The following is a 6,000-nucleotide window of genomic DNA, read 5'->3' on the forward strand; positions in this document are numbered from 1 at the left end:
CCAGCAGGCACGTCCTGACTACTTCAAAGCGGAAAGTTACGGACGCTGATTTGGGAGCTGCAGCTGATTCTGGAAACAAATGGGATAAATACTGGCATGAGAAAAAAAAAAAAAAAAAAAAAAGTTGAAATGCCTGAAGGGCACATCTGCTGTGGCCAGCGATTCTGCAGGAAATGCACTGAAACCAGAGAGAGGCGAGGAAGCTGGACATAAACACGGTTCTCAGTGAAGCCAAATGAAAGCCATGGGCCTGAGAAGCGCCTGCGATAGCGTGCCGAGAATTTGGCTTTCTTTCCTTGGCTCTCCAGTGAAGTAGCTGTGTTTAACGTGGGCCTGAGTCCGGCTGTGCTGAATGAATTGTAAAGGTGTTTTACATTCTGAACTTGGAAATTCTGCTCTAGAGACTTTTCTGTTGCTTTCAAGTGTGTGTTTTCAGAGCAAGGGAGCAGCGCTGTAGGTCTAAAGCCCAGTCTGTTAGTCTGAAATTTGAATAATTGCATGGTCATTAAATTTTGCACAAAAAGGAATTGACTCTAAAAGCAGCTGATATGTTATCACGATTAGAGCAATAGCAATGCCTTCTTTCATCACAATGAAGTTACATTGTTAGAGAGCATAATTGACATTTTTTATTGAAAGATTAAGAAGAATTTGTTTACAGCTTGCAAACAAAGAGGTTTTAATTCAACAAACTGCAGCAGGAATAAGCAGTAAGTGGCATTTTCATCTGCTGGCCGGCTAGCGCTTTAGCTGCAGAATGCTGTGGATAGAGAAGTATGAAGGAATTTGCAGCTCAATATCTGCCCAGTAAAGCGTGCACCACGCTGGCAAATGCCAGAAAGCTGACGGGGAGAAACCTTGAGTGCAAAGAAACAAAGGGCTATAGTTAATATTAGCACCTTTTAGGAAGACACTACGGTTTTTGGAGATCAGCTTCATGACGCCTGTTGTGCAAAGGTCAAGGTATGGCATTTCTGAGGATGCTTTTGCCACGGAGCCCTCGGGATAACACCTGTCAACTCAACTGGGTGCTAAAGTAGGTATCTGGGTTATTTTTGTTTCTCTGGGTTTATTGCTTCATGGTCTAATAGACTCAGGAGCTAAGTGGTACTGGCATTTCAAAGTGGCATGTTGTGATTGGAAGGGGGTGCTGCGTAAGTGTTTGGAAAGCAGATCCAAATGAAGCACCATCGTCACCCGACTGCAGAGAGGCTCTTTTGCTCTTTAATTATATTTGGGATCCTGTTTGTGCTGGTGGTTGTGTCTTACTGTCCAGACTGCTCTACAGATAAAGCCAAGGGTATGTGAAAAATTCAGTTTTATTTTTAAGCAAATTCCTCTTTTGCAGTTGGAAATAGTTTGGATTTGTTGCCCCAGCTCTGGTCAAAGTTTAAGGAGTCCAAGTTGAACCCTGTTGTTCTGAATATGCAGTGCTGCAGAGAGAGGCAAAAAAAAATTACACTTAGGGTACTTGGGGTGCTGACAAAGCTCTGCAAGGAGGGTGCTCATCCCACCACCCAGGACAGCATCTGTTAAACCACGTGCAATGTCACTGCTCTGCAGGGGAAAGGAAGGGGTCCACCAGGCTGATACTGAAAAGCATGAGACTTCCTCGACTACACCTTACCTGCACCCTGCAGCTTCATGCTGGCAACCCGAGTTAGTAGCATTTGATATTAAGGGCAGGTGATAAAACAGCTGAGGGTATTTCTGGGTCTCGAATGTTGACTGATAGCCACAGACTGTTGTTGCCATTATCTGTCCAAAACATGGTTATAGATAAAAGTTGTGATTAAAACGTTTGTATGGATGTCAAATGTCAAAGCAGAAATATCTGAAACCCTGCTGGGTGACAGAGATGCCCTGAGCGAGGCCACGGATCTGTTGATGCTGGATCAGGTCCCTGATGGGACTGGTGAACTCATGGCAGCTGTCAAAGGGGCTAGCAGGGGACGAGTTGTAGTGGCCTAGGATATCAGGGCTTTTGTGAGGATACTTTTGCTTTGCCAAAAATTATGTCTTCCTCAGGGAAGGAAGGGTGAGACAAGCAGGATGGGGTTATGCATCACTGCAGTGAGTGCTGGGGACCGCTGCTGAAATCTGGTGCCAGAGCTATTGACCAGGAAGTCCATAGAGCTGGGTCGCCCATTTAAAGCACTGAGATGACAAGAAAAACTTCTTGGTTTAGATTTTAAAATAAGCAATTCTCCATCACCCATCTCTTGTAGCTACACTGTGAAGCCAGACTGTCAGGTTTACAACCAGGAACGGGTCAGAGGGATGGAAAAAACTATTTAATTAAAATAAGAATTTTCTTTCTGACACATGTGAAGTCCTGAAAATTGTTTATTCCCCCTCTACTTCTTTTGTGTGTGAAAATCTGAGAATGAAAATTAGGGGTCCAGAATATCTTCTAGGTTTGTATTTGACCTAGTGTGGTGGCTTGACTGTGGCCAGTGGCCCGACGCCCACCCAGCCACTCTCTGTCCCCTTCCTCAGCAGGATGGAGGAGAAAATAGGTGGACAAAGCTGGTGGGTGGAGACAAGGATGGGAGATCACTCACCCGTCACCATCATAGGCAAAACAGACTCCGCTTGGGGAAAATGAATTAAAATAGATTTGCATGAAACAAAGACAAAATTAAAACGATGCTTTCCTCAGTGTAGAAGGGTTGCCAGTGTGTACCAGTATCCACCAGTATGGATATCTGCCCGGGGCAGCCCCAGCCCCTCCCCACAGCAATCCCTCAGCCCTGTGGGCACCCGTGTACCTGGGAAAGACCCAAGAGAGCCAGAGCGGCTTGAGGGAACAAATGTTGGGGTGGGGGAGAGAGGAGGACCCCCGAAGCGGCCACGTGGATGTCCCAGGACTTGGCTGGGGCTGGCCTCGTTGGGTTTTTGACCCTACCCTGAAATGCTTTGTGGCAACAGCCTGTAAAATGGCAGAAGCCAAAATTCTGCTTGGAGGTGCTCTTTGCATCCACCTCCTGTCTCTGGTGAGACAGATTTGGACTTTGGCCAAAAAAAGGTATCACCAAATAATCACAGAGCAGCTCAAAATCTGTGGTTGTTCCTGGACAATGCTCAGCTGCAAGTCCAGCATCTGTGACCATCTTCCTGATTTTTAGCATAAGTATTTTGTATTTTCAAGGGCTAGTGGTTTTTTTTAATTAGGATAACAAATGGTTAGCAGGACTCAGGTGTTTTATCACACAACATTTGCTTGCTAAGCCTTCTTTCCCTGCGTGTGGCAGGAATCCCATGGCACCACTGTAGCTTGGAGCCATGCAAGGGCCAGTGCTTTGCCAACACATTCCCCACTTCCACCATTATTCTGGGTCACACCTGTGGTCCATAGACCACGGTTTCCCCTCTCTCTTGGGGTGATGCTAACCATGGGTCTGCATCTGCTGTATCCCAGCTGCTGGATTGGTTTTTAAGAGAGCATTTGTCTGTGGGATGTGTGGTTTTCACAGGCATCCTGAGGTTGGGGGGAGAGATGTGAAAACCCACGATTCTGCCTCCTTTCTTGTTGACAGCCCCCTGTGATGACAATGTGATGTGGCGAGAGGTGCCTCTGCTATGGCCACGCGGAAGGAGCCGAACACCCTGGACGTGTCTGGCTACTGCTGCTCCCCGTTGTGCAAAGTAAGTACCTGCTTCGCACCCCTTCTGGGCTAAAGGATGGGGGTCATTAACTTTGTTTTGGGTAGAGCTCTATATCATGAGGATATTAACCTGGCCTGGGAGGAGAGTCTTTTACACTGGGTCTTGCTGGAAAAGGAGTACAGACCTAAAGCCTCTGCAATTAATGCCTGCACCACTGTGGGTTTGGGACTTGCGATGGAAACTCATTTTCACTAGCATCAAATGCTAGATCAAGGAGAAAGGTGTATACTTCGTGGAAACTGGCCTCTTTGCCTGGGTTGAGACGTATTGCCTTGTTTTGAACTGGTTATTAGTGGATAGCTAAAAGAGAAGGGCAGGTCCTGTTCTCTATGCGGTAAACTACAAGCTCTTTATTACGGTTCGACTGCTCGCATAGCAAAGATGCACTGTAGTTTAAAGGCACCGATTTGGACTGTGCCATTCAACCTTCTTGTGATGCTACATACCAGTGCACAGAAATGAGCTGTTTGCTGGAGGTTAACTGCTTTTTGCCAGGATGAAGGATTGACTTTGTTTTTGTAAGTCTTCCCGCACAGTGAGTGTTTTTGAGCTAAACTCTATGGTCTGTGAGGAGCTGAAAGCAGATTCAGGAAAGCTGTTTCTATATAGTACAATAAATTATGTTATATTTTCCTTTGCTATAGTAATTGCAACTGCCTCATCACTTAAGTGAAGTGCTGGTTATGCAGACATCTTTTAATTGGTTTTGAACTGCCTCTTCTCAAGATAAAAGATTTGAATCGAACAACTGCAAATACTTTAAACTTATCTCTTGACTTCTGAAATTTTAAACCAGTTTGAACTCTATATTTTATGCATTTTTCAGTGTAATTTCTTTTAACATTTTTTTATTAGTATTGGAAATTAGTAGAGTATCAGAAATCTGCATTCGTGCTCATTTCAGTTTGCTGGAGTCAAGATGTGTTTTATGAAATGAAACAAATGCTTCACCTCCTGGTCAGGAAAGGCAACTCATTGACATTAGGTTCATCACCGTAACACCACCGCCCTTCTATTGCCTTATAAACTGAGTTTGCTGATATGCTTCTGTGTGCATATATGTGTGTGTGTGTGTGTGTGTGTATGGTCTGCTTTATATGTATACGATCTGCAATAATGACTTACCACCAATGCACTAGAAAAAGGGGTTGCTTGATGCAGCAGTTCTCACCTCAATGGAAAAAATGTTAAACTAATGCAGGGCCCCAAGCTGAGTCAGAAAACTGGAATGGTTATTGCTTTCCTTTGCAGAGATGTAGAATAAGTTGTAATTCTGGCACTGGGGAGAGAGAAGTTGCTGTGGTGAATACCCAGGACAGGAGGGGAAAGAAGAGAGGAGTTGGGATAGATTACACTTGTATTTCATTTTTAGTGTGTAAGGGAAGAGCAAAGTGAGTGGGCTTGCATTCAAAGTGCCCAGGGACGTGAGCAGGCTGGATCTGTTTTGGAAAACCACAGCGGGTTGGAAAAATTCTTGACTTAATTCATTGTAACTTGCATTAATACATGACCCAGCATCTTGCATGGACAGGAATGCATTGTATTCTGTGTTGGCTGCTTACTGTTAACTAGACATCGCTTTAACTACACGCTTCCTTGGCTGGGATTGATGGGCAATGGCAGCATGGCTGCTGGCAATGTGGTGGACATGGGCTTTTGCCTGCGCCCCCCAGAGCTATCACTGATCCAGAAATGTCATCATGGCTGGGGACTCTTCTCTGGGCAGGGGGAGATGCCTGTAATCATTCACAAAACATCTTAGCAAAGCAGTGGCTTCACTTTCGCTGCTGGGGAATGAAAGCTTTTGGGAAAACAGTTCCCTGGTTTATCCATCAGCCCCACAGCAAAAGGGGCTGTCTCTTCCAGTTAGTCCCCATGCCACTGTTGGGGATGCCTGTGGCAAAAGGGAGATGGTACTGTGAGAAAGGTGCCCCTTCGCTATAGCTGCTGCACGTTGGAGCTGTCGGGTACACTGCTATGGGGAAGGAATCCTCATGGGACAGAATTTGGGGTTTCAGGTTGCTTTTAAACGTTATAAAATATCAGAGAATAGGTTCCTCTCTGTACAGTAGGGAAACACCTCTCCTCGTCCCACTTCACCTCCAGCCAGCAGGGGAGGCTTGGACGCAAACAGTGCTGCTCATCCTCCCTGCAAGTCGTGCCACTTCAGTGCTGCTACCTTTAGTGCCCTCTCACGTGCATTGGGTTTTTTCTCTCTTGAAACGCTGCACAAGAAACCACTAAAGAACTTAGAATTTTTAGCAACTTTCTCAGCTGCGTAGAGCAGCTCTGCTGTGTAATGCAGGAGCTAGAGGTTAAGTTTTGTGGTGG

At 45.6% G+C, this 6,000-nt stretch overlaps 1 protein-coding gene across 1 annotated transcript in view; it reads left to right on the forward strand.

Moving 5' to 3' along the window:
- LOC142030001 (hexokinase HKDC1-like) overlaps positions 1-3,613 on the forward strand; it is a 31,066-nt gene extending 27,453 nt beyond the window's left edge. Inside the window, exon 20 of the transcript XR_012650067.1 lies at positions 3,540-3,613. The gene's annotated coding sequence lies outside the window, so the exon portion shown is untranslated. The remainder of the gene's footprint in view (positions 1-3,539) is intronic.
- The last annotated feature ends 2,387 nt before the right edge of the window (positions 3,614-6,000 follow it).

The sequence above is a fragment of the Buteo buteo genome, chromosome 4 (assembly GCF_964188355.1).
Source record: "Buteo buteo chromosome 4, bButBut1.hap1.1, whole genome shotgun sequence".
NCBI classification, from domain to species: Eukaryota; Metazoa; Chordata; class Aves; order Accipitriformes; family Accipitridae; genus Buteo; species Buteo buteo.